Source organism: Sinohyriopsis cumingii, chromosome 5 (genome assembly GCF_028554795.1).
Source record: "Sinohyriopsis cumingii isolate HCF-2022 chromosome 5, ASM2855479v2, whole genome shotgun sequence".
In the NCBI taxonomy this organism is placed as follows: domain Eukaryota; kingdom Metazoa; phylum Mollusca; class Bivalvia; order Unionida; family Unionidae; genus Sinohyriopsis; species Sinohyriopsis cumingii.
The window spans coordinates 135,091,805-135,104,018 of record NC_142965.1 but is presented as its reverse complement, the minus strand read 5'-3'; the positions used below and the strand labels follow the sequence as shown (position 1 = coordinate 135,104,018).

General features: G+C 35.4%; 1 long non-coding RNA gene across 1 annotated transcript; it reads left to right on the top strand.

Annotated features, from left to right (window-relative positions):
* Positions 1 to 6,259: 6,259 nt before the first annotated feature.
* LOC149800288 (uncharacterized) lies at positions 6,260 to 11,618 on the top strand. Its single transcript, XR_016421355.1, has 3 exons — positions 6,260 to 6,604; positions 7,614 to 7,671; positions 10,419 to 11,618. It is a non-coding gene; the product is annotated as an uncharacterized LOC149800288 (long non-coding RNA).
* Positions 11,619 to 12,214: the final 596 nt, after the last annotated feature.

Here is a 12,214-nt window from a genome sequence, read left to right as displayed (position 1 = left end):
TTATAGTCGATGATTTGCGAAGCTTGGATCCAAAAATAGAAACTAGGAAGATATCCTTTCCAATGCACATTGACTTCTTTGACACGTCGTTTTCCCACTTTACGGGTTCTTCGTTAGTGAATGATTTCGATGTCATACACTTCGTCTTCGTTTTTAGTCACGCGTTGTAACTCGATGATCCGATGGTAATATTGGTTGTACGGTTAGATCAGGTGCGGTACGACGTCGATGTGCTTGAGGGTGTGGTGATGCGTAAAATATTTCCACATGCGTTCTTTCAAGGTGCGTTGAAAAGGTTCCACGACACTGGCTTTTGTTTCGGGATTCTCGGTGGTGAAAAAATGAATGTCTCGTTTCTTTAATTCTTGTATGAAAGCTTGGTTCAGTACTTATGTGTCTTTGTCGGTTGGCACGACCAAGCAAATTTGGAAACGACGTGGATGACACAAAACAAATATTTGTAGTCACAGTTTGTATGCGTTTCCGTACGTTTGCTAGGATAGAAGAGTGTGTGTGGTTGTAAACCTTCGCGTACATTTGTGTGGATTGTAGATATTGTGTTTGTATGCGTTCGCGTACGTTTGTGTGGATAGTGTATTTGGGGTTGTATGAGTTCACGTACGTTTGTGTGGATCGTACATTTGGCGTTTGTATGCGTTCGCGTACGTTTGTGTGGATAGTAGATATTGGATATTTCGCTTATGTTTGTGGGGATTATATATGTGGGGTTAGTTTGTTTCCTCTTCCCCGTGTGTGGATATTATATTTAAGGTTTGTTTTTTCTTCTTCCCTCTGTGGTGTATGTGTCTGTGTGTTTGTCTGTGTGTATGTATGCGTTCGTGTACGTTTGTGTGAATGGTAGATTGTGTCTTTGTACGAGTTCGCTTACGTTTGTGTGGATCGGATATTTGGTGTTTTTTTTTCTTCTTCTTCCCATGTGTGGATAGTATATTTGGGGTTTGTATGCGTTCGCGTACGTTTGCGTGGACAGTATATTTGTCTTTTTTTTTGTTCCCTCTTTTCTCTGTGTGGATAGTTTATTTTGGTTTTGTATGAATATAGAAGAAGCTATGTAGGGTTCTAGCAGCAAGAAAGGTACTAATAAAGAAAATCTTTAGGCTTGTAGGCAGCAAGTACAGTATTTACAAAACAATCAATCAGATTTGTTAGGTATAAAATATGGTAATAAGAGATAAAAGAATAAAGGAAATGAACTTTTAGTCAAATTAATAAAGCAGACATTAGAATATTAATTATGTTACCAGCCTAGGCTTTTACAAAATGCAACAGAAAAGAGTGAAAACAACAAGCTTTGTAAAATTTACCAAATAATTTATTTCACTAGAATAACAAGTAAAAATGAGAAGAAAAAAATTACGGTTGTACGAAACAAATCCAAAAATAATCCAAAATAGAAGTCCTAGTAATAAAACGTTCTGTATGAAAATGAGTTCGAATTCCGATGAAATCCTAAATGGATGACAATGACGTATGTTGCAACACACGAATTGCTGCAGTGGAAACAATCGCTTGTTGAATCACATGAAGTATTATTCCAGTTTTTGAATTCTGTATAAATTTCGACAAATGTCCTTGTCCAAGAATTAATTTAGAGCACTAGTATATCCAGTGAAAAGAATAACGCGAATTCAAAACAATTTGAAGAAAATAAAATAATTAGCCCAAAACTGGACACAACATAAAATACCTTGACGTCTCACGTGTTCTGCCAAGACCGAAAATTCTTTTCAATACATCAGTAATAAGTCTAAGACGCAAAACAAATTCCCAGATGGGGGTCAACCTTCTAAATATGGAAGTTTACTACATGATAAATATCATGTAATCTAGGTAAGGCCTTGACTTAACTTAATAGTTCTAACTTTGAGAAAGAACTTTTAATTTTTTTAAAATAAAAAGATGTTGATTAAAACTGTCAATGGTTCTGACTCAAGGTCAGAAACTAGATACAGTTTTTCTATTATTAGGTGTTTACCAATGAAAATTAAAACAAAACGTCAGGTCAAACAGAAATGAACTTAATTCTATAACAAAATCAAGTCCAATAACATGCAATGTAATACACTTTTTTAAAATTAAAATATCAAACAATTAAATTAAATTAAATATTCATAACAGTTACTGTTATTCAATGTATGTTCTAGTTAAAACATCAACAAGAATTCAATTATAAAAAATATTGCACGCACGTATGATGAAATTGGAAGTAGTTTCTTTAATGAAAACGCATACATCAAAGTTTACGGCTTAGAACGAGTGAATGAGATTATAGAATATGGTTTGTTTTATAAACATTAAAGATTTATTTCAAAATACCTTTTTGAATAGCATCCTGGCCGTAGGTAAACTCAATATATATTGATCATTCATTTAATTATCTTCATAGATTATAGTTGATAAACATGTATTTTAGCCTCTGACAAAACACCGTTGGCATAGTTCTGCGTTGAATGTAGGTCAGTAGTTACACCACGACACTAAAGCATACGTGGTATTACCAGGGAAATGTGCAGACAAACAATAAAGATAAGCGCAAATATCGAATGGTGCTGCACCAATTGTTTGGATGTATATCAGTCATCAAATCCGGTAGCCATCTCTGTTTAGATCAATCCCACAAAAAAGTCAAAGAGCCTGACCAGATACAAGAGATAGATTCTGGTCTTACCAACTCCAAATCAGACAAATCCTGACACGTCATTGTGATTGCACGCTCTATCTCTGATCCAGAAAAACCAACACTACTGAAATTAGTCCGTTACTCAAACTCCGAATCAGAACAAGACCAAACAGTAGTATCACCACTGCATATACCAAATACACAGACACGTACCTAGGTATCGTTCTTTTCAGGACACCAGTCACTTACATTTAGCACAGCTAGTGTCACATAGAACATCATCTTCAGGTAACCCGCAGCAAAATAGATTTTCCATTAAAGCGATTCAGATGCAAATCAAGGGGCAGCCAACAGTGCCATAGAAAACACGTTCTAGATCAATAACCTGTCGTACGAAATAATACTGTATGATTAGGACTCTCTGAGAGATAGTTTCGTTGCAGATCATATAAATGGTATTGATGTGCAAATACGACGTATCCGGTATTGAGCTGGGAACCAAACGTAGCAAACGCAAGCTTCATGCTACCGATAGTATTCCTATACTGTCAAAAGGCATGTAATTAGTGAAGTGTGCGCTGGAAGGCTAATTGTTGTCCAGCAGGTGTAAGTCAGGTCACGGACAGAAAGGTTGTCCTGCATAATCTAAGGACTTTACCCTTTGACTTGGCAAAGTACTTCTTACCAAACAACTATCTGAAATCTGATTTCAAAGAAAATGCGCAACGTTTATATTATTAGCAACATGCCAACAGTTTCAACTCATGGCAAAGGCAAAGTACATGTAAAGTAGTGAGAAAAAACTCTTTGCCAGCTACTTTCCTAAACGTGCTTTCGGAAAAGTGATTCTGCTTGTTTTTGTCCTCCCCTCTAGTCCATGTACGGAAGGCTACTTTCCAGTTCTCGAGATCAGCAGGTTGTCGGTGGCTTCGAAAACATGTTGCATCATCTGTTTTCAGGTGAACCATTCCAATGGTGTGCCCTCCGTTGGAGTCAGGCTATTTACAGCAAAATTCAAAAGTATGGTCTTCACTTGGTTTACAACTCAAAAGCATGCATATATAAGCTTCTTTCGCAAGTTGATGCATACATTTTCATAACGAGGAACACATCGCTGATGCATTTAACAAGCTAATGGAAAAGTGTACTCGACAACTTGCAAAGATAATGTGGTACATACTAAACAACTGGACCATACCAAGCTTGTGTAACGATATAACCGGGTGGTATTTCGGATTTACAACAGAACACTTTTGATGGTGATACAAATACAATGTTTGATGACGAATGACTTGAATGACAAAATAATGAATAATACGTGCGTAATATATCCAGATATTGGATCAATTAACATAATCCGCACGAACTAAATAATGAAAATACAAATAAATGACTTTACACAATACAAGGACAAGGGGTGAATGATTCACAGTGATTTCACAACGAAAGAATGATGTGTTTTACTCAATAAGTGAAAACGATGAAAACAAAGGGACAGATGTACAACATATCTTTACAGACCCCCCCCCCAAAAAAAAAAAAACAAAAAAAACAAACAACAAAACCCACTGGGTTTTACAAACCTCAAAGATTATCCCACGGCTAAAAGAATACATGTATGGAATTACACACTCCGTCATCAGCACACTTGGTTACCAGTGACACTGGTCAATCAAGCAATCAGAGCCCATCAATCTCGATCAGCAACGCCTGATCACCTGCTACTCGACCAGCATCATTGTTTACTCAGCTCTATGGCTGCTATGGTTCAGCTTCACAGCTGCTATGGTCAGCTTCTATGGCTAGCTTTGCAGCTGGTACCACGTCGACTCCAATCACTCAGTTAACTCCGATCACTCTGGTCACTCTTATCAGCTATACAGCTGCGACTCCGATAGCTCTGGTCAGCTACAAACAAACACCGTGTACTATGCATGACATGGGCATATACTACAAAACGTAATGACGTTATATACGGTAAGCTACACAAATTACATTATCGGCACAATAATTACAAAACAATACACAAGTTCAGAAGTGAACCTAACTGTTCACGACAAGAATCCTACGGTACTAAACGTTTCTTAAAATGCCACTTTATATATTGTTGATTTTGATAACGAATGGATTCCAGATAGGAATATTTGCCAAATCCGTATTTATAAACATTTTCACTTATCTGTATGTGAGACATTTCAACGGAAATTTCCAATCAAATGTAAACAAGATTTTTCTAGATATTTAAGTAACAGCGGTCTACATATTATTTACATCTTTGAATCACTGACAAATGTTATCTGTGCGAAGATGTTGTTTACCAGTGACCATTATCTTAAATTGCTACTTACAGTTATGGACAAAAGTTAAGCACACAATATACCGGTAAATAAACACAACAACCCAAATCCTGCTCGAACCAGAAAACAAGGATGACGATAGATATTAAACTAGTAGCATTGTTTGGCTTCAATAGATAGATAGATAGATAGATAGATAGATAGATAGATAGATAGATATTTCAAATTAATTTAATGTTTATACTTGAAGAAAATGTTTTCAAATTGCAATGCATTTTCAATTATTTTTTGTTTCATGATGCGATATTATTTTAGACGTAAGTGATGTAAGTTTCGTTTTCTTTATCTTTTCTTTTTATAATTTTTGCAAGCAAATTCATCATACTATATAATTTAGGGTAGAAATTATTGCAGTTATTATTCCAGTTAGTAAAAAGATATCTTTTTATGGGTTATATTCTTTAATCGAATTTACAAATTATGTTTAAAGGTATTCTAAAAAATCCAATCTAAATACATATCCTTGTTTAAGTTTAATTATTTAGTCTTTGACGTTTGTTTCAAAAGTATTACTCTTACTATAGACGTGTTCGCATTGCACGAGCCGACCAATAGTATCACATTCGGTACTCTCAGATTTCTCGATAGTTTTTTGAAAGTGATACAAAAATACATGTAACTTGTATATCAACAATATAAGTTCAACATCATACTTATAGTTAGCGAATTTTGTACATCAGCCTATTACAAAACGATCAGGTTCCAAAATTTCCCGGTTAGGAAACGACCGCGTCACAAAACAACTAAGTTACGAAACGACTGACACCCCAAGAAGCTAATATCCTCACTAAAGTGTGGTAAAGTGTACATTTCGATAGATATTCCAATTTCAATTGTTTTGATCAACATATGCTCTTTGTGTATTTAGTAAGCCACTCCATTGCCTTAGAATTATCTCTCTCTCTCTCTCTCTCTCTCTCTCTCTCTTTTCATTTTTAATTGTTGCATAATTGATTGCCAAGCTGTGCTTTGCATGATTGCTATTGCAATGGAGAGGAACTCGTCGGTTCTTAAAACACGTTTACAATCTAATTACCGTTTACATTAATTATACAGAAGGCAGTTCAGCTCTAAAATCCAGATATATCATAAAGTCATGAGTTCATTTTGTTTTCACAAATTCATGTCAATGCTATATATGTAGGTCTTTTTCCACGTATAATTGTGTAAACCCCTAAATAAGACCTGAAGCACATTTCAGTCCCTAGTAGCTGGCAATATGAAGTAAATGTAAATATAAATACATTCGCAGGAACACATGATGTTTTGTTTGGGGAAGGGACATCGTGCACACGTATCAACAAGTTAAATGGAAGTAACTTGATACCTGCCTATACTGCTACAAATAAGAGCAATTTATTTTTGTGTTATTTTGGATTTGGTTTAGTGATTCTGTGAGGGTGTTTTACTTTTTGTCTTCAAATTTCATCGAACATCAATGGTTGTTTTCAGAAAATAACTGACGATCGTAAATTATAAATTTATTCCCTTCATATTTCAGAATATAAATTATGTATTTAGAAACTTAAGTTCAGTCAGGTAGAGATAACATTAAACGAAACTTTCCTACTCTTGATTAACTTAGGAAAGGGCAAGGATAAATCAGGTAAGTTAACATACCTCTTAAAGTTTACTAGCCTGCAGAAATGAAGATTCCCATTCTGTCTTTTGTAACTTTGTTGTTGCTTCATTATTAACTACTGGTATATCTATGACAATTGCTACTGCTGCTGCTAGTACTTTCTCCACTGCTGCAACTACTATTATTGATGATGCAGCTGATAGAGCGCATCCTACTCCTCGTTCTACTACTACTACTACTACTACTACTATGACAACTACTACTACTGGTATTTATTGTTATGGACGCTAGCTTTGCATCTCTACGTTCAACGTTCAATTTTCGAAGCCTGTCTATGCAAGGATCATTGGCCATTGAGCTATAGGACAGTGTTGCTCAGATACGCTTGTTTTCTCCTATGATCACGTGGTACAACCTTCTTGACCCTCAAATGCATTCAGAATAAGCTTTATGAACTTCTTGTATAATTGACGTAAAATGATAACATAGACTACTACTACCTGAATGCTGAATTGTCACTCGGCTTTGATCTCAGTGGTTTTTCTATCGATCCCTGGCTGCCGCACCTGAAAAAATCACTGGACAACCATTTCATTTCAATGATTTGCAATGAACTTTCAGGATGATCGGTTGCTGCTATTATTGTTTTCGGCGGCGATATGTTTTATATCAATGCTAATGAAGAATGACGAAGAGAACGATGTCATTCGATGATGACAACGGCAAGGATCTTGCTGATAATAGTGATCATAAAGATGAAAATTCATATTCAATACTCTATATTTGTTTTTGCATGGTGAAAAGTGGTATATTTTCGTGAATGAAAGTATTTTGTTTTCGAGATTGATAGTAATTTGTTATTTGACAGATGGCGATGTTTTTATTAATTTGAATGGCAGAGAGTTAGCTTAAAAACATCATTAGAAACAGTTATTTACGCTAGCCATTATTAGTTTTAGCAGAATTAAAAAAGCATTTTGTCGAATATGCATTACAAAGCTTATTCAGTTATGTTTAATTCTTGTCATTCTAGATGGAGACTTCTGCTGACAAATTGAACTTGTATGTGAAAGGTGCCCTTTACATGACAGGTAACAACTAATTAATTATTTATTAAAATATCAATAACTAAGAAATTAAGTGTTTTATTGAAAAGTTGAAGTGTCTTACTTATAAATTCGCAGAGTGCATTTCAATCTGAGAGGATAATTAAACTTGAAGTCGATATTCAGGATGTAAATGTTTGCTTGTAACAAAATCAATGGGTGTTCTGTAATGTTGTTGATATTTTAAAACCGAATTAAATGGATCTTGTAATAATTGTTTCGAATTTGATTCAAACAGTTACTCTTTATCTATTTAATCTGAACATTTTGTGTTCAGGTAAGGTATTAAATTATCTTAACAGCGTAATGATTTATCACATTTCTTTATAATTTAGTGCAAAGTTGACGAAAACTAATAACAGAGATCACATATTATGACTTTGTACTAAATAACTGGAATGATTAGACTTATTTTCCGTTAAACAATGTATTTTTCTTGAGAAAGTAACAACGATGTTGTAATAAACCAAAGGTGTATGTTCTTTCGTATTTAAGTCTACCTTTTATAACTTTTATATATTTTAGTGATTATTTGTTTGATTACGGGGAGTCAGTATTAGAAAGATATTTCTCAACCCCTGTGTTTTTGGCAATTTCTTTGGGCAGACTTTATAAAGCACAGTGTTCCCTAAACTTAAAAAAAAGCATTGAATAGATTCGTAAAATGGACACCCCCTTATTTCCTAGGACAGGGAATTCTCTGGATATATTTTATATGTATACGTGTTTAGGACTTTGAGGTAAGAAATTTTCTGATGGGTGCGTCAGTTTTGTATAGCATGGCGTAAAGTACTAACATTCGGCTTAGAAAGGCTTACTGGTGAATCATACAACTGTGAAACATGAAAGACCATGCAAGTGTACAAATGTTGGAGTTTCGTGATGTATGGTCATTGGGTGATTAGAGACGTTATTTAGTGTGTGGGCGTTTAAGAACCTTTCGGTTGACAACGATTGTTTTCTAGAGGTCATTGGAGATAGTGGAAATATGGACTCCCAAAACCAGTCTCGCACAGAAGTTGCTTGATTCGCTCGGTAGTGAGACCCCTTGCGTGTAACAATATAGAACGAATAGAACATGATAGGTCATCCAGTAAATATAATCACAGTTTCATATGCAATAGTCAAGCATGTCCTTACAGTCTATTAATGGGGGCCCCGAGTGGCCGAGTGGTCTAAAGCGCTCTTCGTTACGGATCACTGCCATCTCACCTCTGTCTGCGGCAGTTCGAGTCTAAGATTCAGCCAATGTGGGCATGTGAGAAAGCTTGCCAGTAGCTTCTCGTGGGTCGGTGGTTCTTTCCGGGGTTTTCCGGGTTCTTCCTCCACCATTAATACTGGCCGCCATGTATAGCCTATCGTGCTGAAAAATGGCGTTAAACCCCACAACAACAACAACAACAACAACAGTCTATTAATGTCAGAAATATTTATGGAAATGACACGAGAGATGAAATGATCTACCCTCAGATATCCTTATGTGCATGAACAGTGCCCGGCATTTTAAATACCCACAGTGGATGCTGTAAATATCATCTGTATATACGTTGTTAGGGTACTCGATGTGAAAAATAGCTCCTTCACTCTTTTAATCAGGCTGAAAATCATAGAATTAATGACAAATCCGAAATAATTATTATGACAAATATACAAATACACATTATAAAGTTTATTTAGTGGTTCAAACGTGGCACCTGTAGATTGTAATAGTTTTTATCTGTTTGGCGGGAAAATAGAACATTGTTACATGATGTGTCTTTCTAGTCACTAACTGTTGATCTTATGTTAAAAATATTCATAGATTTAACATGTACCTGGTTCTATAATGTATAAAGGAATTTTACATGGAGATGGTACCAGACCGCTAACGGTCAATGTAATGTTTAATTACATTATTAGTCTATAAATAAAACTAGTTTCCCTATTTTCTAGTACCATTTGATTCCCTTATAAATGAATCAAAACTGATTATCCCCTCTATAGCATCCCAACCATCCTCTTTTAAACAAAACGTCTATTCCCTTTTCCATTCTCATAATCCCTACACCCCTAAGTTACACTAGTGTCATATACGGAGTGAAGGAAGAGAGAAGACACAATGACGGGTATTGCAAAAACAAGAATTTAAATCGTTTGTTACTAAAATAGTTCCTCATCTGCATTGCATTATATGATACCATTAATAAACAAAACGAAACGAAAACCTTAGTTTTTATCTATAAATCCCCCCACTCCTCTTATAGACAAAACTATTATTCCCTTATTCATAAATCCTACAATCCCACCCACAAATAAATAAATAAATAAATAAATAAATAAATATATATATATATATATATATATATATATATATATATATATATATATATATATATATATATATATATATATATATATATATATATATATAGCATGGACATTAATCCTGCATTGTAGTCCAAATGCGGAAGGGGGTGGGTGTTGGTGGTGTAAAGTATCGCCTGTTCTGAATTTACGGTTGTCGCTAAACCAGCTTGTACTTTTGCATAAAGCTAGCAATTTTGTATTCATCAGTTTGTCATTTGGTTTTATTTATTATTTATTTATTAGTGGGGGGTATTATGCGTTTTGCCTAGGCTTAACCAATAAGGAATGCAAAACAAGGTTGATGAAACTATATTGTTTTGTTACAGTTTTAAACATATAATAGAAATTTACCTTCGCTAAGTGTTTTCTTTATTCCTCTTTACTAGGGCATACCTATTGTCGCTTGATAAACACTGATAGACAATCGCAACTGCAGAGTGTATGACTCATGTGAATGTGAACACTCTCGGGTCTTGCATTTGCATGTACCTTGTTTACCATATGCCGTCAGATGAATACCGAGCCTCTGCCACTCGACCACCTTTGGTTTTCATTGCTACGTAATGCATACCCTACGTTACGGATACCCAAGTGTAATTGTAATCAGACAGAGACAAGCCAAGACTAGTGCACATCACACGCTGTTATAGCGATCAATACGGGCGACTTGGCCGAGACGACTAGCTTTAAATTGAAACATTCATAATTGTATGGGTTTTCTTTTTCAAGCATGTATTCGTAGAACTTTTCTTGACTGATCTGGTGGAGAGAGACAATGGGGGAGGGGGTTGAACCAGTGATCGAACATATTTATTGTTTTATGGACAACTTGGTTGGGTTGTGTTATATCATTTGTAGTTTGAATTGTTGTCGTTGTAGGTTTTTTTTCTCGTTAACATGCCATAAGTGCAAAAGTTACCAAATATTTTGTTTTACAATTGACATACCATGCAAAGTTTTATCAAAAATTGTTACTGCCAACATACTATAATTCAAAGGTCATTATTTGTTTTCTGCCAACATATCATAAATTCAAAAGTGAGTAAAATATATTCATCTACCATCAATATACCTTACATTCAAAGGGTATCAAGTATTTGTACCATCATCGTGCCATAAATTCAAAGGTTATCAAATATTTTTATTTACTTTCATCATACCATGATTTAAAAGACCCCAAAACAACAGCATATTTAAAACATGCTCTGATTCATTCCAGTCAGTTTGCTCGTGTCCCTCCTGAGACAGTATGCATAACAGAAATACTTAAATTCACTTCCAAAAACTAGGCGTTTATTTAGCAAAATGTTGAAGAAAGAATTTGTACGTAAAAGGAAGGGGATATAAGCATATGTAATTGTAGGTATTATATGAATACTTATATCGACTTAATTCAATTTTGCCGTTTAAAAACATAGAATCAGTCAGTTCTTCACATTCACTAATATTTTGCAAACGTTTGAAAAGTACAAACAGCCTAGTTGTCGATAAAACTGACAAGAAACTTGCCTTTCTCTCTCTGTCTCTGTCTGTCTCTCTCTTTCTCGTTCTCTGTCTGTCTGTGTCTCTTTCTCAACGTCACTAATATTTCATCTGCTATCCAATACCGTACACAATACTATCAACATACAGTGTGTAGTGACCAATACTTCGTCATCTACTATCCAACACCCCACATATAATATCTAATAAGCAGTGTTTAGTGACCAATACCTCGTCAGTAACTATTGAACACCCCACACGATACTATTCAACACGCCTTAAGAAGTGAAACACATCCAATCATCAATTATCCATCACCCCATACTATACCATCATTATGCTGTGTGTAGTCGCCAATACTTCGTCATCTAATAGCACACACCCCACACTATGCCATCAGGACGCCGTGTGCAGTGACCAAACACCAACACTTTACCTTGCCCTGTATAGTGTCCCATATGTCGTCAATTACTATCCAATACCCAACGTTGCACTGACCAACACGCCACGTGTAGTGTCCAATAACCCGTCGTCTACTATCCAACGCCCCACACTATAGTATTCAACACCCTGTGTATCGTGATCAATAATTTGTCATCTTCTATCGAAAGACCCTATAATGGACTATCCAGCACCCCCGTATACAGTGACCAGTAGCCAGTCATTTACATTCCATCCCCCAGCACAATAACGCCAACAA